Below are 27,770 nucleotides of genomic sequence, written 5' to 3'. Positions count from 1 at the left end.
TTCAGAAACAATCTGGAGTTTATTTTATTTATTTTATTTTTTTCCCCCCAAATCAGGCCTTCGAGAGGGAATGGCTGGCTCCCCAAAGTCCTCCTCTCCCCGCTTTCCCCAGCCTTTGCACACTTGTGCGTGCTTGCACCAACAAATTTGGGTGGGTGGGGAGGAGGAACGAGAGATGCTTCCTTTGCCTCGGGCTTCCAGGGGTCGTTCCGAAATCCCGGCATTTTGCAAAGGCTTAGAAAAACTTCCTTTTCTTGCCCCGGACCTCCCCCTGGCATCCCTTCCACCCATCACACACACACACACACACACACACACACACACACACACACACACACACACCATGCCTGCCTCAGTTTCCCCTTCCCCTCCCTGGGCAAAAACTTTGGCACATGCCCTGCCTGGTGGGGGGGGGTTATTCCTGCTTTTTCCCCCTAGTAGGAGATCCCAACCTGGTCCTGGATCCTGGAAGCGCCGAGAGGGGTGTGGGGGGGCGTCAGGCGCTCGCTTGGGCCTCCTTTCCTCTTCCCCCCCCCCGGGGGGATCTGCTTTTCTTCGGAGGAGCCCACCCCTTTATTTAGGGCAGGCGAGCAAACCTCTCCAAAAAACCAGCTCCCTCTTCCTCTTCCTGCCCTCTCGGCGGCTGCGGACAAATCTGCTGGCAACCAGGCAGGAAGCCAGGACTTCCCACCCAGACCCCCCAGATCTCCCCCTCAGCACCCAGGTCCGTTTCCCCCCCAGCACTGCCCCAGATGCTCCTTGCAGGGAGTTATTTCCGGGAATTTATGAGACGGTGTGGCGGCGGCAGTGGCTGCAAAAGCCTTGAGACTCGGGAGTTTGGTGCCACAGGAGCTTGGCGGGAGACATAAATGAGGAGCCATCAGCCGCCAGGCGCACCGGGAGGGGGGTTTGGGGGAGTTTGGGGGGGCTGTGGTGGAGCCACACCGGGAGGAAACACCCCCCCTCCCCCACGGTTCTCATTAGAGACCACAGAATCGAAGAATAACACAGCGGGAAGGGACCTTCGGAGGTCTTCTAGTCCAGCCCCCTGTTCGGGCACGAGGCCCTGAAGGGATTGCAGAATCAGAAGGGTTGGAAGGGACCCTAAGAGGTCGCCTAGTCCAGCCCCCAGCTGAAACAGGAGACCCTGACGGGATTACAGAATAACAAGGGTTGGAAGGGACCTTAAGAGGTCTTCTAGTCCAGACCCCTGCTCAGGCAGAAGACCCTGACAGGATTAGAGAACAAGGGTTGGAAGGGACCCTGGAGGTCGTCTAGTCCAGCCCCCTGCTCAAGCAGGAGACCCTGACGGGATTACAGAATAAGGGTTGGGAGGGACCTTAAGAGGTCTTCTAGTCCAGCCCCCTGCTCAGGCAGGAGAACCTTACAGGATTACAGAATAATAAGGGTTGGGAGGGACCTTAAGAGGTCTTCTAGTCCAACCCCGCCAGAATACAGAATAACAGAGTTGGAAGGGACCTTAGAGGTCTTCTAGTCCAGCCCCTGTTCAGGCACAAGGCCCTGAAGGCATTACAGAATCAGAAGGGTTGGAAGGGACTCTGGAGGTCATCTAGTCCAGCCCCCTGCTCAGGCAGGAGACCCTGACGGGATTACAGAATAACAAGGGTTGGAAGGGACCTTAGAGGTCTTCTAGTCCAGCCCCCTGCTCAGGCAGGAGACCCTACACTATGCTGGCTGGGGGATTCTGGGAGTTGGAAGTCCACCCTCCCTTAGAACAACCCAGCACAAATGGCTGCCCAAGCCTCGTCTCCAAAACCTCCAGGGATGGAGCCCCTCACAGCCTCTGAAGACCCCGGGTTTAAAAACCGAGTCCCGGGGGCCCCTGAAAGGCGGGAGAAGCCTACGGCTGAAAGGAGGCCCCCCCCCCACCCCTCCAAAGCCTCCTTCTGCAACGCTTCTCTCCACCTGTGGCTCCCTCCAGGGACCAACCTTGGAGAAGGCCCACCAGGAAGCAAAGTGAGCACCGAGAGAAGCCATGGCTACCCTGGATTATAAAAACAGGCTTAATAATAACTCTGTCCATGTTCAGGGCACTTTCAAATAGGGGTCTCCAACCTTGGCCGCTTTAAGACATGTGGACTTCAACTCCCAGAATTCCTCAGCCAGCAACCTTGGCCACTTTAGGACTTGTGGACTTCAACTCCCAGAATTCCTCAGCCAGCAGCCTTGGACACTTTAGGACTTGTGGACTTCAACTCCCAGAATTCCTCAGCCAGCAACCTTGGCCACTTTAAGACTTGTGGACTTCAACTCCCAGAATTCCTCAGCCAGCAAAGCTGGCTGAGGAATTCTGGGAGTTGAAGTCCACAAGTCTTAAAGTGGCCAAGGTTGGAGACCCCTGGGCAGGTGGCTAATTTTACCTGGCCACCCCAAAGTTCCAGGTACCTCGGCAGGGCAGAGAAGCCCCTGGTGGGATCCCCCACCCCGCCCACCCCCAACAGTCCTTGACTTACAACAGCCCATTTATCGACCGTGATTTCCCTGCTTTTTGCGATCTTCTGGCCAGCAAAGATTGGCGGGGAAGACGGATTTCGTCTCACTTAACAACCGGGGTGTTAACTGCTGCAAGTGGATTTGCTTAATGACGAGGGCATGAAAAGCGGGAGGGAAGCACAATGATGGCTAGACCAATACTCGAATACAGCTCATCCGTCTGGAACCCACATTACGTATCTGATATTAACACAGTTGAGAAAGTCCAGAAATATTTCACGAGAAGAGTTCTCCGCTCCTCTACTCATTGCAGAATACCTTATGCTACCAGACTTGAAATTCTAGACCTAGTAAACCTACAACTACGCCGCCTTCGGTCCGATCTAAGTATGGTATATAAAATCATACATTGCAATGTCCTACCTGTCAATGAATACTTCAGCTTCAACCATAACAACACAAGAGCACACAATAGATACAAACTCAAGGTTAACCGCACCAAACTCGATTGCAGGAAATACGACTTCAGCCACAGAGTGGTCAATGTCTGGAATCCTCTACCTGACTCTGTGGTTTCTTCCCCAAACCCCAAAAACTTTAACCTTAAACTGTCTCCTATTGACCTCACCCCTTTCCTAAGAGGCCTGTAGGAGGCGTGCATAAGCGCTCCAATGTGCCTACTATCCCTGTCCTATTGTTTCTTTTTATTTTTCTTATATGTACCCATTTCATGTATTCATAATTATGTATATACTTATACCTGTTATCTTATAATCGCTTAACAAATCAAAATAAAATAAATAAATAAATAAATAAATACATTGTCTCGCTGAGCTAGAGGACTTTTTGCACCCTTTGTGGTTGTAAGGTGGAGGGCTACCTATGTAGTAGCTGGGGACACTGCAACTAATTTCGGTCACTGTACGACACAAAAAAGAGGTTGCGACTTTGGAAAAAAGCGCAGAGAAGAGCAACGAAGAGGATCAAAGGCCTAAGGATTAAAACATACGAAGAACGGCTGCAGGTTTTGGGCTTGGCCAGTCTAGAGAAAAGAAGAATTAGGGGTGACATGAGAGCAGGATTCCAGTATTTGAGGGGCTGCCCCAAAGAAGAAGAAGAATTGGGGGTCAAATTATTCTCCAAAGCCCCTGAGGGCAGGACGAGAAGCAATGGGTGGAAATTAATCGAGGAGAGAAGCAACCTGGGATTCAGGAGAAACTTCCTAACGGGGAGGACAGTTAACCAGTGGAACTGCTGGCCACCAGAAATTGTGGGCGCTTCATCAGTGGAGACTTTTAAAGAAAAGACCGGACAGCCGTTTGTCTGAAATGGTAGAGGATCTCCAGCTTGAGGCTGGACTAGAAGACCTCCAAGGTCCCTTCCACTTCTATTCTGTTCTATTCCTATTCCATTCTATATTCTATTCTTCCCTATACACTATTCCAGGGGTAGGGAAGCTTGGCTCTTTTATCACTTATGGACTTCAACTCCCAGAATTCCTGAGTGAGCCTATGGCTCTACCCCTGCTCTTTTCTATTCTATTCTTCTCTATATTCTATTATTCTTCTCTATTCTTCTCTATTCTATTCTATTCTATTCTCTATATTCTATTTTATTTTTCTCTATATTCCATTTTATTTTTCTCTATATTCTATTCTTTTCTATTGTATTCTATTCTCTATATTCTATTTTATTCTTCTCTATATTGTATTCTATTCTATTCTCTATATTCTATTTTATTCTTCTCTATATTCTATTCTCTATATTCTATTCTATATTCTATTCTCTATATTCTATTTTATTCTTCTCTATATTCTATTCTCTATATTCTATTTTATTCTTCTCTATATTCTATTCTATATTCTATTCTCTATATTCTATTTTATTCTTCTCTATATTCTATTCTATTCTATTCTAGTCTATTCTATTCACTATATTCTATTCTATTCACTATTATATTCTATTTTATTCTCTATATTCTATTCTATATTCTATTCTAGTCTATTCTTCTCTATATAATATATTCTTCTCTATTCTATTCTATTCTATTCTATTCTATTCTAGTCTAGTCTATTCTATTCTATTCTAGTCTATTCTAGTCTACTCTAGTCTCTATGTTCTGTTTTATTCTTCTCTATATTCTGTTCTATTCTATTCTATTCTATTCTATTCTATTCTATTCTATTCTATTCTATTCTTACTCTTACTCTACTCCTAATCCTATCTCTATATATCACTGTTTCTCAATTTTTTAAACTTGAAGATGGGTGGACTTCAACTCCCAGAATCCCCCAGCCAGCACAGCCCTCCAATTCTGGAATCGTCACAGCGCCTATTGAAGTCAGCCATCGGTAACTATCAATATTCTACAAGCTTTGCTCATTATTTTTTTTTTATTGGGGAAGGCTTTGTAGCTACCTCTACGCCCAGCCCGAATCCAAATTAATCCACCCTCTCTTGTTTGCACAGGCTGCGTTTTGGGCAACACACTTTTACGCCAAGCCAACCAACCCACCCGTCGGTGCCCTCCAAGTTTTCAAACCGCCGAACCGCCTTGGGCAAACACAGCTGCTTCAGCTTGCAACTAACCCGGATTGTGAGTGCCGTGGGAAGGCAACCGTGGCCCTGATCCAATCCTCATTCCTCCTCAAGCCCCCAAGGGGAAATTTGAACCCATTTGTTTCCCCCTCCCGTTCTCTTAAGATTGGCTGATTTCTCCCTCTCCCGCCAACGAAGATCAGGGGCCTCCCAACCTCGGCAACTTTTAAGACCCGTAGACTTCGACTCCCTGAGGGGGTGGAGGGGAGGGTTGACCTAGAAGACCTCCAAGGTCCCTTCTAGCTCTGTGATTCTGTTAAACTCCCAGAATTCCCCAGCCCGCCTGGCTTGTGGGACTTCCAATTCCCAGATCAAAATTCGAATGCTTGGCAACTGGCATGTACTTAGGACGGTTGCAGCCTCTCAGGGGCCCTTTGACAGCCATTTTTACTAGCGAAGTCAAAGGGGAAGCCAGATACGCTTAACAAGGGGCTAATGTGGTTCACTTAATGACCGCAGTGAGATGTTTAAGGCTGTAAAGTCAAGTCACACTGTAAGACTCGTAAAATTGGGCACGGCACACTGAACAAGCTGCCCCACTTAGCAATGGAAATTGTAGTCGTTAAGTCAAGAACGGTCTGGAACTAAGCTAGCATCCTGCATCAGATTACAGATTAACAAACTTTGGGAGCAACCTTGTAGGTCATCTAGTCCAACCCCCCTTCCCCAAGCAGGAGACCCTACCCCATTTCTGAGGCCTACGCTTGCAATAAATTTGTTTTCTTTTTGTGTTGTACAGGTCACCTTCAAGAAGTGAGGGGAGCCGAATGTCAACTCATAAAATATTTATGTGGTCTTTTTAGAGTTGCCAACAGAGAGGGACGGGGTGTGTGTGTGTGTGCAGTGCGGCAGCTTGGAAACCAGAAGTGCATTCCATAAATAGTTTTTCAAAGATAGTAACTAAGTGACAGACGTTTTCTGCCGCAAAAATCACGCTGTATCTAAATTGAGCATCATGTTGTGTCTTATACGGAAGCATTTGGTTAAGTGACCAACCCTCACCCCAGCTCTCTAAATCAAGAATCTGGCTGAGGAATTCTGGGAGTTGAAGTCCACAAGTCTCAAAGTTGCCAAGGTTGGAGACCCTTGACTTAGATGATCCTTCTGGTCTCTTCCAACTCTATCATTCCTGGCTGGCTGAGGAATTCTGGGAGTTAAAGTCCACAAGTCTCAAAGTTGCCACGGTTGGAGACCCGTCCTAAATGCTCTGTCGAAGAACGGTATAATGACCGAGGGTTGTGACAAAAGTGTCAACTCATAAAATATTTCTAGGGTCTTTTTAGAGTGGCCAACAGAAAGGAAAGGGAGTAGTGCGGCAGCTTGAAAACCGAAACTGCATTCCATAAATGTTTTCAAAGGTAGTTTCTAGGTGACCGAAGTTTCTGCCACCCAAAATTCTAACTGGAGAACATGATTGATGACTTTTGGCTATGGAGGTGTCCCATTGGAGAACATGAATTACGATACACCCAAAGGGGCGGAGGGAAAACCAGGGTCAAGGGTGACAATGAAATATGTGTCACAGAGTCGGGCTAAACCCAGGCAATGCTGGCATGTTTACTCCCAATAAATCCTTTGGAAGCTTTGGAAGTTTGGCTCAAGATTCAGGATTTAAATGGGGCAACTGCCGGAATCCTGACATAAAACTTTCTGCTCTTTCCTAGACCTGAATTCTTCACACTCACCACTGCTGTAATTTAGCATCATGTAATTCAATGTAATTTTGCCCTGGTGAAAAGAGACTTCCAGTGAACCCCCCAATATCTCCCAATTTAGAATCCATCAGCAATCTGGGTCGGCACGGTTAGTCCTCGACGTACGGCCACAAATGAGCTCTGTCACTAAGCGGGACCCTTGCTTAAATGAGCATCGCTCCGTTTTACTTCCCACCGCTGTTGAGCGAATCGCTGCGGCTCTTGAGCCAGGGGCACGGCTGTTAAGTGAATCTGGCTTCCCCGTCGGCTTTGCTTGTCGCAAAAAGGGGATTGCGTGACCTTGGTATGTCATAAATATACCAGTCCGTGGCCAAGCTGCCTGAACTTTGACCCCGGGACCGAGGGGATGCTGCCAAGGTTGTAACAGTGGGAAAACGGTCGTAAGTTACCTTTCCTGGCGGCGTGGCAACTTCGAACGGCCGCTAAACAAATTGTTGTTAAGTCGAGGGCTATCTATATTTTTGTACGGCTAATCCTCGACGTGCAGCCACGATGGTGCCCCCTCAAATTTCTGCCGCTAAGTGAGACAGGTGATAGTTTTGCCCCGACCTTTGTGCCACGGTTGTTAGGCAAAGCAATGGCAGTCATTAAGCGAATCACGCCACCGTTAAGTGAATCCAGCATCCCCACGGACTGTCCGAAGGAGGGAGAAGTTAAGCTGAAACGAGCCAATCAATGCCACAAGGTGCCAGGCCTTCCTCGGCCTTCCTTGCCGTCCAGGTGGCTTAAACCATGGTTAGTTTGCAGAAAACGTCACCCCGGGGTGAGCTGCCCAGCGGAGGAACCGGCTTCCCAACCTGGCTGACCTCTGTCGTGTGTCTTTGTTGCATCCCGAGGCTGCCTGTCACTACCAGCTCAGCCCTGCCCTCGCCAGCTGCCACGCCTTGTCATAACCACTCATCCTTCCTCCCCCGGGGGATCTCTTCCCGTGCCAGCCCACACTTCCTAGCCATGCCCTCTCGATGCCAGAGATGATGGGGAGGGGACCAGCAGCATCTATCGTGTGTGTGTGTGTGTGTGTTTCGTGGGGGCAAACGGCACCGTTGACTTTGCCAGGGGAGAAATGCCAGGGATGCCATGCTAGCTGCTTCGCTTTGAGACGGTCTGGAAGCCGAATCGGAGGAGGAGGAGGAGGAGTGGGAGTTGGGGTCAGCCTGAGAGCTCTGAGGGGAAAGAGAGAATGGGGCTGGGGAGAGAGAGAGAGAGAGGGAGAGGGAGAGAGAGAGGGAGAGGGAGAGAGGAGAGAGAGAGAGAGAGAGAGAGAGAGGGAGAGAGGGAGAGAGAGAGAGAGAGGAGAGGGAGAAGGAGAGAGAGAGAGAGAGAGAGACAGAGGCACAGCCTGGGCCGTCCATCACCTCTCAGATGGAGAATTAACAGCCCCCAGGTCTGGAGGTGGCTGATGAGGAAGAGGAGGAACAGCCGGGTACAATGCCTTGACGCGTAGATACGCAGAAGGCAGAGGAGAGGAGAGCAAGTGGAAATCTATGGGCCGGTCCTCGGGACGGAAGAGCCACCGCTGCTAGCGTAGCCCCACCCTGGTTCCGGGGATAAAAGGCCGGGGGCGGAGATGAATAGACATGACAGACAACTATTCATCTCACGGACGGACGGACGGACGGACTTGTTAGCCGGTGGTGAGAGAGAATTTTTTTTGCCGGGGCTTTCAACAATCCTAATTAAAGGAATCTTTTGCGTTTGGGGTTTTATCGTGTTTGGGGAGTCAGAAACGGGATTTATAACTCAGCTGCCAGCCTCGGTTGTAAAATGGCAGCTCAAAAGAGACGGGGGTTCGTACCCCAAGAACGGCAGCGCCACCTTCGGGGGGGCGGGCGAGATGGTTACGGCGTCCACCGCACGCCAGCGGGAGGCTTTGCGCCACGCTCTCTGTCCCAAAGGAGTCGAGTAGGCACATCAAAACACAGATAATTTCCTCTGCCGCCCCATTGCTCAACCTTGGTGGCTTGAAAATGGGTGGGACTTCAACTCCCAGAATTCCCCGGCCGGCAAAAGCTGAGAAATACAGCTAGTCCCTGATTTGCAACAGTTTCGTTTAGTGGCCAAAGTTACAATGGCACTGGGAGGGGGGAGGGGAGAAAGGGTGACTTATGACGGTTGTTCCCATTTATGACCTTGGTAGCCATGATCTACCGTGGCCACCCGATCAAAAGCCGGACGCTTGCCAACCGATTCATGCTTACGACGGTTAGGAAAAGCTTCCCATTGTTGGGAGCCGATTGGTTGGAAAGTGAGGCCGGGGGGGGGATTGTGGGATGTCCAATCGGCGGGGGGTGGGGGGGATGAGAGGGAGAGGCTATTCAGGGGATGGGGGGTTGCTGCTTTTAAGCCTGGGGTTCCTCTTAGAGCAGGGGTCTCCAACCTTGGCCCCTTTAAGACTTGTGGACTTCAACTCCCAGAATTCCTCAGCCAGCGGTCCCTCCCGACCCTCGCTATTCTTGTAATTCCATAAGAGTCTCCTGCTTGAGCAGGGGGCTGGACTAGAAGACCTCTTAAGGTCCCTCCCGACCCTTGCTATTCTGTAATTCCATAAGAGTCTCCTGCTTGAGCAGGGGGGCTGGACTAGAAGACCTCTTAAGGTCCCTTCCGACCCTTGCTATTCTGCAATTCCATAAGAGTCTCCTGTTTGAGCAGGGGGCGGACTAGAAGACCTCTTAAGGTCCCTCCCGACCCTTGCTATTCTGTAATTCCATAAGAGTCTCCTGTTTGAGCAGGGGGGCCGGACTAGAAGACCTCTTAAGGTCCCTCCCGACCCTTGCTATTCTGCAATTCCATAAGAGTCTCCTGTTTGAGCAGGGGGGGCGGACTAGAAGACCTCTTAAGGTCCCTCCCGACCCTTGCTATTCTGCAATTCCATAAGAGTCTCCTGCTTGAGCAGGGGGGCTGGACTAGAAGACCTCTTAAGGTCCCTCCCGACCCTTGCTATTCTGCAATTCCATAAGAGTCTCCTGCTTGAGCAGGGGGGCTGGACTAGAAGACCCCTTAAGGTCCCTTCCGACCCTTGCTATTCTGTTAACTTCTGTAAAACTGCTGAAATGCAACTGGAAGTGTTTATTTGAGGGTAGCCTATCAGTGGCACGCATGTTTTTGTGGAGTTCTGGGCCTTGGCAGGCTATCTCAAGTTAACTGATAACCTTGTTAAGATGCCAGCAGGCTCAACCTTCTGCCTTCATGCCAGACTTCCCCCACTGACAGCAAAGGGGGCCAACAAGCCGGCCCTGCAGCTCAAACCTCTCTGTAAAGCCTTAGTAAGGCCACCCCTGGAGTCCTGCGTCCAGTTTTGGTCACCACAATATAAAAAAGGTGTTGAGACTCTAGAAAAAGTGCAGAGAAGAGCAACCAGGATGATGAGAGGAATGGAGGCTAAAACATACGACGAACGGTTGCAGGAACTGGGCACGGCTGATCTAGGGAAGAGAAGGACCAGGGGAGACAGGAGAGCATCTTCCAATATTTGAGGGGCTGCCCCAGAGAGGAGGAGGAAGGGGTCAAGCTATTTCCCAAAGCCCCCGAAGGCCAGACAAGGAATAATGGATGGAAACTGAATAAGGAGAGATTCAACCTGGAAATAAGGAGGAATTTTCTGACAGTGAGAACAGTCAACCGGTGGAACAGAAATTTGCCTTTGGAAGTGGTGGGAGCTTCATCATTGGAGCCTTTCAAGAAGAGACTGGATTGTCACCTGTCAGAAATGGTTTTAAGGTCTCCTGCTTGGGGAAGGGGGGTTGGACTAGATGACCTCCAAGCTCCCTCCCAACTCTGGGAGACAAAATGACGAAAGTCTCGCTTGTTTTGGCCACGTCTTGGGCGGAAATTCGCCGGAGAAAGCAATTATGCTTGGAAAGGTTCGCGGTGAAAGTAAACCAGCCCCTCCGCCCCACACCCCGAAGACTCGGTGGCTGGACACCATCAAAGCTGACACCAGCCGGAAGCATCGGAAAATTTAAAAAAAAAAAACAGTGCAGGATTGGAAAATGTGGAGAGACCGCCTGGCCCAGAGAAGCAGCAAAAGTCGGGCAGGACCAAAGAGAGATAATCCTCATCAGGCTTTCACACAAATTGTCGATCACAACACTTATTATGCTGCCTTTTGTGTATATATAACAGAAATGCCGTTTGCACTGAGGTAGAAGTGATTTGTTTTTTTAAAAAAAAAATCGTAATTACTTCGGGCAGTAATTCAACAAGTCTCACTCCAGGCCAACATAGTTAAGAAACCAATTTGAAGCACTGATGAGGTTCCCTAGCTGGGTCGTGAAACGTCTGCAAGAAAATATCCAACCTCAGATAGCACCAAGGACCCCACAGTCTTTCTTTCTTTCTTCCTTCCTTCCTTCCTTCCTTCCCTTTCTCCCTCTCCCTTCTAGCACTGTTGTTGTTACCTAGTTGGATCATGAAACATCTGCAAGAAAACATCCAACCTCAGAGAGCACCAAGGAACCCATAGTTATCCTCCTCCTCCTCCTCCTCCCCTTCCCCCCTCCCCCCTCCACTTCCTCCTCCTCCTCCTCCTGCTCTCCTCCACAAACCCCTCTCCCTTCTAGCACTGATGAGGTTCCCTAGCTGGGTCATGAAACGTCTGCAAGAAAACAGCCAAGCTCAGAGAACACTCCACAATTCAAAGTCTGCAATCCAGCTTGTTTTCTTCTGTACGCGACCGTTCAAAGCCTCCAGTCCAAATCAGTTCAATAAAACCTATTTCCCAAGGGGCTATTATTTCATCTCAAAACAGGAAAGGGAATAATAATAATAATAACAATAATAATAATAATAATAATAATAATAACAACAACAACAACAACAACAACAACAACAACCCATGGGGTGCCACATGGGGGGTTATTATATATAGTAGGGACTACTTAGAACATCAGGTTGAGAAGGTTCTGGAGAATGAAAAAGTCAAGATCTTGTGGGACTTCAGAATTCAGACGGACAGGCACTTGGCCCACAACACACCTGACATAACAGTAGTTGAAGAGAAAAAGGGTCGGTTCATTGACATTGCAATACCTGGTGAGGCACGAATTGGAGACACGCAGCAAGATTAAATCACAGGGTATCGGGACTTACAAATTGAAGTTGAGCGACTTTGTAAAAAGAAATCGTGTGTTATCCCAATCGTGATTGGAGCCCTAGGAGCCAGACCTGAAGGGCTGCCTCGCTATTTGGAAATCCTGAATTTACCAGACTTGAAGACCCCGATTCTACAAAAATACCACCCTACTTGGAACAGCTGATAAGCTCCGACGTTACCTGAACAGTTCCTAGGTCCTTGGTTAGGACTCGAGCTGTTGAGCTACCAACCAGACCCAAAGGCTGTGAATCTCACTAAAGATTAACCAATAATCATAAACAATAATAATAATAACAACCTTAACAACTCTCCGCTGATGGCCAAGCCCCGCTTTGTAACCAACGCCGAGATATACCTGTCTGATCAGTCCTTTGAAGAAACAGTGACCCGAGGTCAGGGAGAGAAAGAGAAAAAAGGCTCAAACAACCCAGGTGAACATCCTTGATGTGTCTCCAGTGGTCTGTCACTTTTAATCCTTGTTCTTCCCAGGATCTAAAAAGAGGCAGTTATTCGAACCGGACGGTGTGTTCCGTAGGTCACCGCTCTGGGCCAAACCGCTCCAGAAAAGCAGAGTTTTCTGAATCGGCTGTCTCTGGGCCTGTTTTTTTTGTTTTTTTTTAAAAAAGAGGGACACGTTTGGAAAAGGGACGCCGAATTCATGCCAGCCATCGACTTTCGCTTCCAGGTAAGCTTTTAAGAGGCTCTTCCCAAAGTCAGTGAGAGCGTTGATTCAGACCTTCCCAAGTCGGGGAGGAGGAGCTGGCAAGAGTGGTCCAAAGTCCATTAAATCCAAGAAAGATGGATTCCTTTCTCTCGTCTTTCTCTCTCGTGTCCCTTGACCCCCCAGGAAATGGATGCTTTTAAATAGCAGGAAGGAGAAACAAAGCAGTAAAAAAAGACATATTTTTTTGGACCCGTTTCCAGGCTGAGTACGGCTGAGAACTAACAGCCATTTCCTCCCGGCAACCTCCAAAAAAATACTTTTCCAACCGTGCCAAAAACGCCCAACGGCAAAATTCACCGTGTCCTTAAATCCTGTTTTGGTGTCTCAATAAAGGAAGGGATCTTGTCTTGTGAAAAAAAAAATCTCTTGAGGAGCAGACTTCCTGGCCTTGGGAAGAAGGATCAAGGGCTTATTTTTGGAGATCTAAATTCATTGCCGTCAGGGAGAATAACGTGGGGCAAGGTTTCACCTCCCTCCCGCCCTTGTGGACTGTTCCCCTAGCCTACATTTTCTGGGGGGGGGGGGTTGTCCTTGTGAACACCCCAGCAGGAATATTATAAACCCACCTCGCAGGACCGTTGTGAAGATGAGCGGCGGCGGAGAAACCCCCGGACCAACCACCATTGCGAAGCTCCCCCCGTGGAACTGTGTGTGTGTGTGTGGAGACGGGATGGCTACAGAACCCCCATAAAATCCAGCAACAAACCCTACAATCCAGAGTTAAGCTACCCGGGTTAAACACACGTCGCACGGCAGGCTCAACCCAACACCTGTAACCTCGTGAGCCGGAGTCCGCAAAACCCAAAAGAGAGACGCTTTTCAAAGCGGGGCCCTTTTTCTCACTCGCCAAACAAAACAAGCCACGTTGGGCAGAACGTGGGTTTATTTGTTTCAGGGCGCCGTTTGAACACCCCCCACGCCCATTCCCCACAACCCGGCCACACCTCGGTCTCAGGTGTGTGGCCCAGGGCCAGCCAACTCAGCTTCTGAGTTCATGGTGGGGTGACCCAGCCCTGCCCCGGTCTTCACGACGACTCCGCAACCGTGACGGTGAGCGAGAGAGCCCGGCTGCAGAAAAACCCACCCCATTTTATTTTTTTATTTTTGGGGGGGCTTTTTCTCCCAGATGAATCAACACTTACCCAGCCCTATCCTGACAGCCAGGGCAGGGCAGGCCAGGCCAAGCCCACCGAGGGTCCCTCTGCCTGCTTTTCCCCCCTCACCCTCTCTCTCTGCGTCTGCCTCTGCCTCTTCTGTGCCTCCTGGGATCAACCTGTGACCTGCCACCAGCCCGGCGTCGGCGTCGGTCGGTTGCAGGAGCTCTTCAAGGAAGTGACACTGGCGAGGCTCGATGAACCTCTGACGCCAATTCCATTGTTTGCCCGCCCCGCAGGGGGAGAAAAACGAACGGGCTGCAGGAAGTAAACATCTGGCTGGAACAGGCGAAGGGAAGGAAGCCACGGCCCCCCGACCCGGAGAAGGAGACACAAGGAGGAGACGTCAGAAACGCCGCTTTGGAGTTTGGGGAAAACTTTCCGGGAGGGGGGAGGAACCGGAGATGGTGCCTTCCTCCTCTTCCTCCTCCTCCTCTTCCTCCTCGGTGCTTCTTACCTTCCCCTCTGTCCTGCCCCCTTACACCGAGCCCTCCTACCCGCCACCCCATCTTAATCAAGTCTTGGCCAAGAGTCGCATGCCTAAAGCTGGGATTGACCCATAAGCCTCCTTTGACCTCCTCCCGGAGCAATCTATTTCCAGCCTTGCCCCGCCACCCCACCCCACCCCAAAAGCTGGAGGAGCTGCAGTCCTGCCTGCCTGGGAAGATAAACCTCCCCCGCTCTCCCCCTCCCTCTCCCCTCCCCAGCAGCTCCCAGGCTCCCTCCCTCCGCCCCAGGTGGGAGGCAGAGGCTGGGAGAAGGAAATCAATAGGCAAGAGGGAGAGGCAGCCCCTCCCCCCTCCGGGAGAATTGATGGGGCTGGAGCTCCCCATTGATCTGCCACCCCCCCCGCCGCCCCTCCCACCCCCTCACTTCTCTTGCTGTCTCTCTCTCTCTCTCTCTCCCTTTTCTCTCCTTCTCTCCCTCTCTTTCTGTGCCGCTCACTGCTTCTCTCTTCCTCTGTTCCTTTCTCTCTAGCTCAGTCTCTCCCTCTCTTGGTTTCTTTTTTTTTCTTTCTCTTTCTCCTTCTCTCTGTTTCTTTCTCTCCCTTTCTCTCCTTCTCTCTCCTTCTTTCTGTGCTGCTCTCTCTCTATCTGTTTCTTTCTGTCTCTTTTCTAGCTCTGATTCTCTCTCTCTCTCTTTCTCTTTCTGGTTTCTTTCTCTCTCTTCCTCTTCTCTCCTCTATATCTTTCTCTCTCTCTTTCTCTTTCTGTCTTTCTCTCTCTTAATTTCTCTCTCTTGGTTTTTCTCTCTCTCTCCCTCTCTCTCTTTTCTGCCTTTCTCCCTCCTGGTTTCTTCCTCTTTCTTTCTCTTTCTCCCTCTCTCTTTCTCCCTCTATATCTTTCTCTCTGTTTCTCTTTCTGTCTTTCTCTCTCTTGGTTTCTCTCTCTCTCTCTCTCTTTTTCTCTCTCTCTCTCTCTTGGTTTCTCTCTCCCTCTCTCTCTTTTCTGCCTTTCTCTCTCCTGTTTTCTTCCTCTTTCTTTCTCTTTCTCCCTCTCTTTTTCCCTCTATATCTTTCTCCCTCTGTTTCTCTTTCTGTCTTTCTCTCTCTTGGTTTCTCTCTCTCTCTCTCTCTCCCTCCCTCTCTTTTCTGCCTTTCTCTCTCTTGGTTTCTTCCTCTTTCTTTCCCTTCCCTTTCTCCCTCTATATCTTTCTCTCTCTGTTTCTCTTTCTCTTTCTGTCTTTCTCTCTCTTGGTTTCTCTCTCTCTCTCTCTCTCTCTCTCTCTCTCTCTCTCTCTCTCTCTCTCTCTCTCTCTCTCTCTCTCTCTCGCTCTTTCTGTTTCTCTCTCTCCTCTCTCTCTTTTCTGCCTTTCTCTCTCTGGGTTTCTCTCTCTTGAATTTCTCTCTCTCTCTCTGTCTCTCCCAGCTTTTGTGCTCTTCCTGGAAAAGGGGGGGGGGGTTGGTGGTGGTAAGAAAAAAGAAGGAGAAGAAGAGGCTGAAGCTGCTAGTGGTGGGGTGGGGGGCGGGAGGAGGAGGAGGAGGAGGGCGAAGGACGCGCCAACCTTAACCTTTGCCAGCCATCCAGCTCGTTAAGAGGCGCTAATGAGGTCCGGCCCAGCCGGAGGAAGAGGAAGAGGAGGAGGGGGAGGAGGAGGAGGAAGGTCGGTGGAGCCTGGAATCCCAACGCGCGAGGGACTTTCCAACCGGCCAGCTTGGGCATCTCACCCACCCCCCAACCCAACAACCCCCTCCAGCCGGGGGAGACCCCAGCCCCGGGCCGCCCTCCCCCACCTCCCCACCCACTCATCCCCCCACCCTTCCCCGCCGCCCGGCTCTCCCCCATTGTACCCCGGCGGCGGGCGATGCCGAGCCTCCTCCTCCTCCTCCGGCCGCTGCCGCTCCTCCTCCTCCTCCTCTTCCTCCTCCTCTTCCTCGGGCCGGCTGTCACCGGGGCTTACCGTTGCGCGCCCCACGTGCATTCGGAGCCCCGGAGGGTGGCCGGTTGGCCAGGTGGGTGGGAGCGAGCCTGAGAACGGCCCCTCCCCTCCCCAGCGGCGGCGCCCCCCGCCCCGCCTGGCCAAGCCAAGCCGGCCCCTTCGCTCGCCCCCTCCTCCTCCTCCTCCTCCTCCTCTTCTCCCCCCAAAAAAAAGACAAAAGCCCTCCCCGGAGGAGAGACCCTTCCCTTGCCTACCTGCTGCGGGGCCGCTGCGGTGCGGGGTGCCGGGAGACGGGGGGGGTGTCCCGGTGGAGAGCGGAGGAGGAGGGGGCTGACAGCCAGCTGCTGCCCGCGGAGGAGGAGGAGGGAGGACGGGGAGGGGGGCTGCCGCTGCGGAGCGCCTCCTTCCTTCCTTCCTCCCTCCCACCCAGCCAGGCAGCCGGGGAGCCGAGCAGCGCGAGCCGGAGCGGACCGAGGAGGGAGCAGGGGAGGGAGGGGGCAGCCTCCTCCTCCTCCCTCCCCTCCGTGAGCTCCGAGGGAGGGGAGGGAGGAGGAGAGAAAGGGGAGAGGGGGGAGAAGGAGCTTCCCGGACTTGGGGAGCCAGGGAGGGAGGGAGGGAGGGTGGGGAGGGGGCATCAGGAAGAAGACCCGCCCCTTCCCCCTCCCTTTTAAGAGAGGAAGGAGGGCACCCTCTGCCACCCTTAAGGCGGGTTAGGGTCTTCCAACACGTGCTGGGACCCCCCGCCCCCTCAAATCTGCCCAGGGGTGGCAAGGATAAGGGGTGCCTGGGATTGTCCTCTTCCGACCTGGGGAGGGTTTGTCAGGCAAGGGTTCAGCCTCCAAAGTAACCAGGACCCCCACTCCCCGCCAGCCTTGATTTAATCCACTGGGACCCCCCCCCCCACCAGCCTGGATTGATCTGCCCACCTGCCCCAAATGTGCCCACAGCTGCCTTGGCACAGCCTTCGCCCCAAGCCAGGACAGGTGAGCGGCTCACCTGCCCACCTTTTCAAACACAAGACCAAACGCACCGCTCTGCATAGAACTTTTTATCCGTTGGCGGTTTATAAAGTCACAGGAGGTGGTGGAAAAGTGCCTTCGTACTTCATGCCTTCAGTCCTCGAGCTACGAGCACAACGGAGCCCCCAAATTTCTGTTGCTAAGTGAGATGTGGGTTGAGTTTTGCCCCCATTCTACGGCCTTTCTTCTCACCGTTGTTAATCTTAAGTTAGTCACACGGTCGTTAAGTGAGCCTGGTTTCCCCACTGCTGGTCAGAAGGTTGCAAAGTGGGATCACATTACCCTGGGACACAGCAACCGTCATAAATATGGGTCAGCTGCCAAGCATCGCCGTGGCGATGGTGCAACGGGCGTGAGTGTGAAAAGCGGACATAAGCCACTTTTCTCGGCCCCGTTGAAATTTTGTGAGCGGTCACTAAACTGTCGTAAGTCAAGGACTACTTGTAGTCCTCCAGACCAGAGGGGGGAGGGGGCACCAAGACTCCAAGCCAAGGACTCCAAAATCCATCTTCCTTTGCCCAGTGGCAGAAGCCCAGGGGGCAATTATACCGGCCCCCCTTGGCTGGGTTAAACAAAAAGGGGCAACGGATCTTTAGCACGTTTTTAATCTTGAAATTATTTAATTACAAAAGCGACAAATTGCTTTGTAGACCCCGAAAAGCGGTGCTTCTCAGCCAAGTGTAGCTGGGTGGACTTCAACTCCCAGAATTCCCCAGCCAGCTTTGCAAAGCGATAGGTTAAGTCAATCGTCCCCGATTTTACAATTGTTGGCCCCGAAGCAACTCACTGCAAGTTGTTAAGTGAATCGCTTGGTCATGAAGCAATCCAGCTTCTCCACATATACACACACACACACACACACACACACACATGTCAGCCATTAATAAACACCCACTTTTGATCGCGTGACCATGGAAACGCTGCAAGGGTCATAACGTGGGAGGACCGATGCTAAGTCCCCTGTTCTGCTGCTGTAGTCACTCCCGTCGCTAAACGAATGGCTGTAAATCAAGGACCCCCTATACTTACATCAAACCCTTTTTTTAATCTAACAGGAGGACCGAAAGCTAGCTGAGTGTCCCGATGCCAGCCGTCCAAGCCGGAAAGGTGAACATAAATTTAAATTGTTCAAATAGGGGTATTCCTCGTTTGGGAACAGCAGCCTCTCAAATACGGCCTTCTGGCTTAGCAGAGGAATAATTTAGAGCCCCTGGCAAGGGGGCTGACACTTAATAGGACGGCACACCTGCTCTGAATGCAGGTGAGTCTCAGGTTCGGCTGCTTAAAAAGATCAAGTAACAGGTGTGAGAAAAGGCCGCGGAAGCTGTGCAGAGCCAGATGGTCTGGAGCTGACTCCTATTTCCTAGCGGTAGCAAGGCTGAAGTCCGCCCAAACCCCCGAGCCTAAATAAACTAAATAAACCAAAAGTTTGTTTCCTTCTTTGATCCATCGGTTGTTGATTAGATAACATCATCAAGGCTAGGTTTATTTATTTATTTATTTTTAATTCTTTTTATGGCCTCCATCCTCTGTCTAGCCGTTGGAGCACTGAGGATGTTACCTAGTTGGGTTATGAAACGTCTGCAAGAAAACAGCCAAGTTCAGAGAGCACCAAGGACCAGACAGTCCTCCTCCTCTTCCTCCTCCCCTTCCCTTTCCTCCTCCTCCCTTTCATCTTCCTCCTCCTCACCTCACTCCCTTCTAGCACTGATGATGTTACCTAGTTGGGTTATGAAACGTCTGCAAGTAAACAGCCAAGTTCAGAGAGCACCAAGGACCAGACAGTCCTCCTCCTCCTCCTCTTCCTCCTCTTCCTCCTCCCCTTCCCTTTCCTCCTCCTCCCTTTCATCTTCCTCCTCCTCACCTCACTCCCTTCGAGCACTGATGATGTTACCTAGTTGGGTAATGAAATGTCTGCAAGAAAACAGCCAAGTTCAGAGAGCACCAAGGACCCCACAGTCCTCCTCCTCCTCCTTCTCCTCCTCCACCTCCACTCTGCAAACCCCCCTCCCTTCAAACACTGATGATATTGCCTAGTTGGGTCATGAAACGTCTGCAAGAAAACTGCCAAGCTCAGAGTACCAAGGATCACACAGCTCCTCCTCCTCCTCCTCCTCCTCCCATCCAGCCCTGATGATGTTACCTAGCTGAGTCATGAAATGTTTGCAAGAAAACAGCCAAGTTCAGAGAGCACCAAGGACCCCACAGTCCTCTTCCTCCTCCTCCTCCACAAACCCCATACATTTCTAGCACTGATAACATTACCTAGTTGGGTCATGAAACATCTGCAAGAAAATATCCAAGGTCAGAGACCAAGGATCAATTGGCCAAGGTTGAGAAATATCTCAATTCTGTCCTCCTCCTCCTCCTTTTCCTCTCTGCAAATTCTACTCCCTTCAAGCATTGATGACATTCCCTAGTTGGGTCATGAAACGTCTGCAAGAAAACAGCCAAGCTCAGAGAGCACCAAGGAATCCAAAGAAGGCCTTTACTTCCTACTCCAGAACTCCCCTGTTGTCATGACCATCGATTGTACTGGAGAGAAATTAAGGGAGACCTCATCCAACTCAAACCTCCATCAAACCAGGTTAATTAATCCGATCTAAATCAAGGCTCTCAGTCCAGGCCTTTGCCAACTCTACAAACCTCAAGAAGACCTCACATTTCTTCTGACTCATTCTCAGATGGAATTATTAACTGCGCTTTGCATCCTGTTGTGGTTCACTGGCAGCCGAAGAAGCTGGACAGTGGGGAAGAACGGGGACCAGTCCTGGAGTCTGGGAAGGACTTGGACAGGGGTCCTGGGTCCAGTGGGCCAGCACCATCTGGGAGTGGGGTGCTGACTCCGGAGCCTCCAGAATCTGGCAGCAGCGAGGCAGAGGAACAGAGGGAGCCTGTTCCCAGGGCGCGCGTGCACAGAGCTGCCAGAAGGCAAGGACAGCTAAGACAAAAAGGGCGACTTGGGAGTAAGGCTGAGAGGTGATTGGCCCCTCCCATAAGGGATAAAAGTCAGGCAAAGGTGGAGAAACCTTTGCAGGAAGCAAGGTCGTTTGCTCTGTTCGGATTCAACCTTGAAGCTCTGCATGGACTTTGTACTTTGGTTGTGTTTTTACAGTTCATTTGGCACTTTAGTTGTTGGCAGCCATTCAAAGGAGAGAAAGGTGGGTGCTTATCTCAAGGCACTATTTGGGACTCCTTACAGGCTGGGAATGCACATAATTCCCAGCGTTGAAATAAAGAGAGAGTTGTTTGGGCTAAGCGTGTGCTTAATTGTGGTCTCAGGAAGCCTTGGTCGGAACAGGTCCCTCTATTACCAGTAGTCCAGCATGGGAGATGATGGCAGAGAGGATCAATCAATCAATCCTATCTATCTATCTATCTATCTTTCTATCTATCTATCTATCTATCTATCTATCTATCTATCTTCTCTTCCCTAATGAAGATGGCAGTAACTCCTTGACCCAACACCAGTTCTAGAAATCTATAAATAACGTGACTTCATGCACAATTATGTCCCTTCTGACATCCATTCACTGATCACTATTGGTTTATCTAACATTTTTCCTCCCTAACTAGGCAAATCAAGAGAAACCACAGTTAGTCCTCGACTTACAACCACAACTTGAGCCCAATCTTTCTGTTGCTAAGCAAGACAGTTTTTAAGTGAATTTGGGTCCCCTTTTTCAACCTTTTCTTGCCACCGTTGTTAAACAAATCACTGCAGTTCTTCAGTTGGCCGCCCAGTTGTTAAGGGAATCTAGCCTTCCGCGTTGACTTTGCTCATCAGACGGCTGCAAAAGGGGATCACGTGACCCCCCCCAGGGGACACAACGACCGTCATAAATAGGAACCAGTCACTAAGCGTCCCGAACCGCTCTCCTGTTTTTAATCATTTTACGCATCAGGTTTATCAAAGTCAATTTTTCGTGTTTCTTTGCCTTCGCCTGGTGTTTGTACTTGAAATAAATAAACCGGTGGATAAAATAAAATAAACTCAGCAACTCCGCAAGAATAATTGTACAGTGGCACAGCGGGGACAATGAACATTACAACATGCAAACACAATCCTTTTTTAAAATAAAAAAAAACCCAAATGGAGAGTTTAAGCGTGTGCTAGAAATCTGTTTTTGTTTTGCTATTCGTACACTCCCAAAAATAGTAAGTCCAGCACACACACAAAAATAAAAATAGAAAAACAAGCTTCAGATAATCAGAGTTGGAAGGGACGTTGTAGGTCATCTAGTCCAACCCCTCTGCCCAAGCAGGAAACCCTATACCACCATCCCTGACAAATGGCAGTCCAACCTCCCCTTGAAAGTCTCAAGTGATTACAATAGCTATTTTATCAAACATTTTACTCTTACATTGTTTCATATTTTCTAAAGTTATTTCTATTTCTAATATAACAATACTATCTTTTGTACTTTTGCAGAATCTCTTTTTCCATTAAATTTTCAGCCATTATCTCTAAATAGGCCGTTTCTCTATATTTTGTTTCTGTCCTTTATAACTTCTTTTCCTTTCTTTCTTCCCTCCCATCTTCTCCCCTTTTTACCCCCTTGTCTCTCTACTTCTAATTCTCTCTTCTGCATTTCCCCCTTCTGTTGCTTTCTGATTTTATACTTATTTTTCACTCTATTTTGGGGGGGAGTTGTTTTTCCCAATCTTAAACTTTCCATTCTCTTTCCCCCCTTTCCTCCCCCCCCACCTAAGATTACTTGTTCATTAAAGATGGCTTCTTCTTTGTCGCAATCTTCTTGTTCTGCAGGCATTTCTTGTTGTCTCTCATAGTTCCAAATCTCCATTTCTAAAAACTGAACTACGAAGCCAAAAGAACCTCTCCCTTCTTGTGCATCTTCTTTGTACTTTTTAAGTTCCATTTTCAGTTCTTCTAAAAGTGGAGCCATTTTAAACAGTTTTAAACAACCACCCGATTGATTTTAGTCATTCAAATACAATAGCCCAAAATCCAGAAATCATCAAGTAATCCAGATAGTCCCGAGTTATTTCTTTTCCCAAACGCCATCACTCTGCTAAACAACTCATTCCCTCAACACTGTCCAACTATTTACAAAGTCTGCACTACTATTACTATTCATCTTCTCATCACTCCTTATCACTCATCCCGTCTCACTTGCGACTATATGGCTGTAACTTTGCTGCTTGTATCCTTACGACCTATATTGACTGTTTCCTACTATGATTTGATTGCTTATTGTACCTTATGACTATCATTACGCGTTGTACCTGATGATTCTTGGCTCTTGACAAATATAGCTTTTCTTTTATGTATAATGAGAATATTTGCACCAAAGACAAATTCCTTGGTCAATTAAAAAAAGAATCCTATTCTATTTTCTGTTCTGTTGTTATTACTATTCCATTCCATTCTATTCTATTCTTTCATTCTTAATTTTGTTCTATTCCTATTCTATTCCTATCATCTATTCTATTCTATTCTATTCTATTCTATTCTATTCTATTCCTATTATCTATTCTATTCTGTTCTGTTCTATTCCTATTCCTATTTTAAACCCAGAAGTGCAGCATGTCATATACTGCATATTCCTGTTTACAATCATCAAGCTTATTATTATTTTTTTTAAATCCATTAACCTATCTTGATCAGATCTTGAAAATTGGGAGGGGGGGGGAAATCCCACCCAACCTGCCAAATAAAAGTGAGCCAGCTACAATTCTTCTCAAATTTGCTATCCTCCGGAGGAACAGGCCATAAATGGGAATAATTTTCCGTATTGCAAGTCAGTCTGCCCGCAGGAGAGGACTAAGCACCGGCCCATTTGGTAGCAAAGCTGTGTGCGTTGTGACATCATCCCGGAGATTACCCAAATTAAAGCAATTGGCTTCTAGTGCATGTTGCAACTGGCCAAAATTGATCTATTTCCTCTTCTTCTTATACAGGTAGGTTTCGACTTACGACCACAATCGAGACAGGAATTTTTGGGTGGCTAAGCTTTCTTTTTCTTTTTTTTTCCTGAAGTGGCTAGGTAAAATCCCAGCAGTTATTAAGTGAACCATTTGGCCGTTAAGCAAATCCAGCTTCCCCCATTGAGCCAAAGGTGCTTTTTTTTTCAGGAGGCAACTGGATTTTCTGGGGGGTTTTTTTGAAGACATTTCGCTTCCCATCCAAGAAGCTTCTTCAGCTCTGACCAGACGGTGGGGAAGGATTTATACACCTTGAAGACAGCTGGTTATTTGCATCCTTTTAGAGGATCGTTGAGGCCACCTGGAGGTCTGTGTCCTCAGGGTCACCTGAGTGATGCAAATGGGTGTGGAGCCTTCTTGGAACTGCTGAAAGGACTGTCGTAGATTGGAGAAAGGTAATGCTGTATCCCTCCCCCCTGTCGAGAAAGGGGCTGTTCAGTTTGGTCATAGATGGCCTCTTGGACCCCTCTTCCAAACCAGCGGTCCTCTCTGTCCCAAATGTGGACTTTGCTGTCTTCCAAAGAGTGGCCGTTGTCTTCTAAATGCAAATGGTCGGCCCAATCTCATCCTAACGCATTTGTTCTCCTATGTTGTGCCACGCGTTTGTGCAGTGGCTGTTTTGTTTCTTCAATATACAGATTGTGCACAGGTCTCATTAAGTCTACACGGAGGGAAGGAAGCAGTGGGGTGCCACAAGGTTCCCTCTTAGGCCCAGGACTCTTCAATATCTTCATTAACGACTTAGAGGAGGGGATAGAAAGGGAATTTACCAAATTTACAGAGGATACTAAACTGGCAGGAGTAGCTGACACCCTAGAAGATAGGCTCAAGATCCAGATGGATCTTGACAGACTAGAACACTGGGCCGTATCCAACAAAATGAAATTCGATGTAGAGAAAAGTAAAGTCCTACACTTAGGCAAGAAAAACCCAAAGGACACATATAGACTGGGTGAAACCAGGCTCAACAGCAGGAACTGGGAGAGGAATCTTGGAGTCTTAGTGGACAACCAGCTAAATAGGAGCCAATGTTGTGCAGCAGCAGCCAAAAAAGCCAATGCAATCCTAAGCTGCATTAACAGAGGGACACAATAAAGATCTAGGGAGGTATTAATACCACTCTATAAAGTCTTAGTAAGGCCACACCTAGAGTACTGCGTCCAGTTTTGGTCACCACGCTATAAAAAAGATGTTGAGACTCTAGAAAAAGTGCAAAGAAGAGCAACCAGGATGATGAGGGGACTGGAGACTAAAACATACTTTGAATAGTTGCAGGAACTGGGCCTGGCTAGTCTGGTGAAGAGAAGGACCAGGGAAGACAGGAGAGCATCTTCCAATATTTGAGGGGCTGCCACAGGGAGGAGGAGGAAGGGGGTCAAGCTATTCTCCAAGACACCCGAAGGCCAGACAAGGAATAATGGATGGAAACTGAACAAGGAGAGATTCATCCTGGAAATAAGGAGCAATTTTCTGACAGCGAGAACAACCCATGGAACCGAAGTTGCCTTCAGAAGTTGTGGGAGCTCCCTTACTTGAGACCTTCAAGAAGAGACTGGACTGCCCTCTGTCAGAAATGGTGTAGGGTCTCCTGCTTGGGTGGGGGGGGTTGGACTAGATGACCTACAAGGTCCCTTCCAACTGTGATTATCTGTTTTCTGTTATTGTACTGCCTATATAGCACGTTGCTCAGTTTGCGTCCGGGTGTTTTATCCTTGAGGTACACAGTACAACGCGGCGAGCTCCTAAATTTTGATCACATGACCGTAGGGATTTTGCAACGGTCACAAATGTAAAAAGCTGAACGGTTGCTTCACGAACCCTAAACCACCTGTGTGGATTTTGTGCTATTTTATAGAGGAACAAAGCCGCATTATTAGGTAATCGCTTTTTGTAAAGTAATGATACAACTGACATTTCTACCCAACAATGCCAGCAAACAGTGCAACTTTCAAGGACAAACAAATTACAAACACCTCCTCTGTCTTTCTTTCACACATACAACACAATCCACTCTTCTCTTTGACAGCTAAGATGCCGCAAAAAAATAAATAAATTTCTCCAGTGTACAAGTAACGGGGGGATGGCTATATTTTTTTCTTCCCTTGGGGAGAAACGCCGTTAGGATGCAGGCAGGATTCGGAGTCAGCAACAACAACCTTTCAAGAGGTTCAAGAGGCTTGGGCGGGGGGGTTGGACTAGATGACCTACAAGGTCCCTTCCAACTCTGATTATCTATCTAGGTCTTGCCGCATTTCCCTGCCCCGCAAAATTCTTCCGACGTGAATTGCAACCAGAGCCTCCCCGCAAAATATGCTAAATTCTAACGTTTCCTCTTTCCTCCTTCCCGAAACGGCAGCCAAACTGGGGTCCCCCAGCTGAACTAAAACTTCCACATCCACTTTTCTCGCTTGGAAACACACCCGAGTATCACTTCTTCAAAGTAGAGGTCCGAGTTCGGGGGAAGCTGCAGTTCAGTTCCTAGATCAGAGGCCCGAAACGAAGGATGAGAAACAGCCCCCAAACGCATCACTTCCATTCGGGCTCACGAAGAGAAGGGCGATTTTTGCTCCCTTACGACACGGCAGCACAAACAGACCCACACACACACACGCACTCGCTGTTCTGCCTTCCCACCAAGCGCTTCTGCTTCCGTGGCCTTCTAAAATTATTTTCCAGCTTTGTGGCTATCAAGGTTAACGGCTTCCACCCCCCGCGCCTTTTTTTCCCTCTTCTATTTTTCTATTTTTCAAGCACCTTGAGAGGGAGGGGGTTTTTTTTGGGGAGGGGGGCAGAAACAGAGGGTGCTGATCCTTGCGTTATTTCCCCCCCACACACACACAATGCTTCCAAAGACACAAACCGGCTCTCTCTCCTTGGCGAGCCAAGGTCCTTCAGAACATGAGCAGAGATAAAGCCAAAAAAAAAGAAGAAGAAAAAGAGAGATAATATTTGCGGCTCAGGGTCGAGCTGCGAGGTCAGGCTGGGGCCATCTGAGCTGGGTGGTTTCGTTGGAGGCCTTTTGATGACCCGACTGGGGAGCATCATCAGCGCTAGAAGGGACGGGGGGTGTCAGGAGGAGGAGAAGGAAGAGGGGGAGCAGGAGGAGGAGCAGGAGGAAGGGGGAGAGGAGGAGGAAGAGAGGGAGGAGCAGGAGGGGGGAAAGGAGGAAGAGGAGGAGGAGCAGGAGGAGGGAGGAGGAGCAGGAGGGAGGGGGGAGGAGGAGGAAGAGAGGGAGGAGCAGGAGGAAGGGGGAGGGAGGAAGAGAGGAAGAGAGGGAGGAGGAGGAGCAGGAGGGGAAAGGAGGAAGAAGAGGAGGAACAGGAGGAGGGGAGGAGCAGGAGGGAGGAGGAGGAAGAGAGGGAGGAGCAGGAGGGGGAAAGGAGGAAGAAGAGGAGGAGCAGGAGGGGGAAAGGAGGAAGAGGAGCAGGAGCAGCAGGAGGAGGAGCAGGAGGGAGGGGAGGAGGGAGGAAGAGGAGGAGGAGCAGGAGGAGGGAGGAGCAGGAGGGAGGGGAGGAGGAGGAAGAGAGGGAGGAGCAGGAGGGAAGGGGGAGGGAAGAGGAAGAGAGGGAGGGAGCAGGAGGGGAAAGGAGGAGCAGGAGGAAGAGGAGGAACAGGAGGAGGGGAGGAGCAGGAGGGAGGAGGAGGAAGAGAGGGAGGAGCAGGAGGGGGAAAGGAGGAAGAAGAGGAGGAGCAGGAGGAGGGGAGGAGCAGGAGGGAGGGGGAGGAGGAGGAGGAAGAGAGGGAGGAGCAGGAGGGGGAAAGGAGGAAGAGGAGGAGGAGCAGGAGGAGGGGAGGAGCAGGAGGGAGGGGGAGGAGGAGGAAGAGAAGGAGGAGCAGGAGGAGGGGAGGAGCAGGAGAAAGAGGGGAGGAGGAAGAAGAAAGGGAGGAGCAGGAGGAAGAGAAGGAGAAGGAGGGGGAAGAGGAAGATTAGGAGGAAGAGGAGGAGTGGGAGGACTATGGGGTCCTTGGTGCTTTCTGAACTTGGTGTTTTTTCTTGTAGACGTTTCATGACCCAAACGGGGAACATCATCAGGGTTCGGAGAGAGGGGAAGCTTACTCTCTGCTTCTATATAGTGGTTTCTTTCTGTCCGTGAAGGCAGGACAGACCATGACAGGACCACCCACTCAGATGAACAAGCCAACATAAAGCGCAGCCTGATCAAGGAAGCCCCTGAACGGGGAAGCCGCTTGCATAGAAACAGAGAGCAAAATTCACTCATCCCAGAGCAAACCCCACGCGCTCACTAGTTCTGAGGGCGTTCCCTAGTTGGGTCATGAGATGTCTGCAGGAAAACAAAATTCAAACTGAACAAGGACCTCACAGTCCTCCTCCTCCTCTTCCTCCTCTTCCTCTTCCTCTTCCTCCTCCTCTTCTTCTTCCTCTCCCTCCTGCTCCTCTCCTCCACCTCCTCCTTCCCCGCCTCCTCCCTTCCTCCTGCTCCTCCCCTTCCCCCTCCACCTCTCCTCCTCCTCCTCCTCTCCTTTTTCCTCCTCCTCTCCGCAACCTCCGCTCCCTTCTAACACCGATGATGTTGCCTAGCTGGGTCATGAAACGTCCATAAGAAATCAACCGGCCTCAGGACAGCAATAAAACCCAATTTTGGTTTCCGCAATACCTTCCACTCTAACTCAGGTCTGGCCTTAACAAAGTCCATCCCCTCCTAAAATCGTCCTTTCCCCATTTTTACT

The 27,770-nt window shown here is 49.7% G+C and overlaps 1 protein-coding gene across 2 annotated transcripts in view; it reads right to left on the bottom strand.

Moving 5' to 3' along the window:
• The window catches only part of NOL4L (nucleolar protein 4 like), a 134,094-nt gene that overhangs the window by 42,130 nt on the left and 64,194 nt on the right, over positions 1-27,770 (bottom strand). Inside the window, exon 1 of one of the 2 annotated variants that reach the window (XM_087931946.1) lies at positions 13,726-14,114. The exons of the other annotated variant lie outside the window; for it this stretch is intronic. The gene's annotated coding sequence lies outside the window, so the exon portion shown is untranslated. Of the gene's footprint in view, positions 1-13,725; positions 14,115-27,770 lie in introns of those variants that run through there. 2 annotated transcript variants of the gene reach the window in all.

Source organism: Pseudonaja textilis, chromosome 3, assembly GCF_049901715.1.
Source record: "Pseudonaja textilis isolate UNSWEBS1 chromosome 3, rPseTex1.2, whole genome shotgun sequence".
Lineage (NCBI taxonomy): Eukaryota > Metazoa > Chordata > Lepidosauria > Squamata > Elapidae > Pseudonaja > Pseudonaja textilis.
Note: the sequence above shows the minus strand (reverse complement) of the source record. Positions and strands in the feature narration are given on the sequence as shown.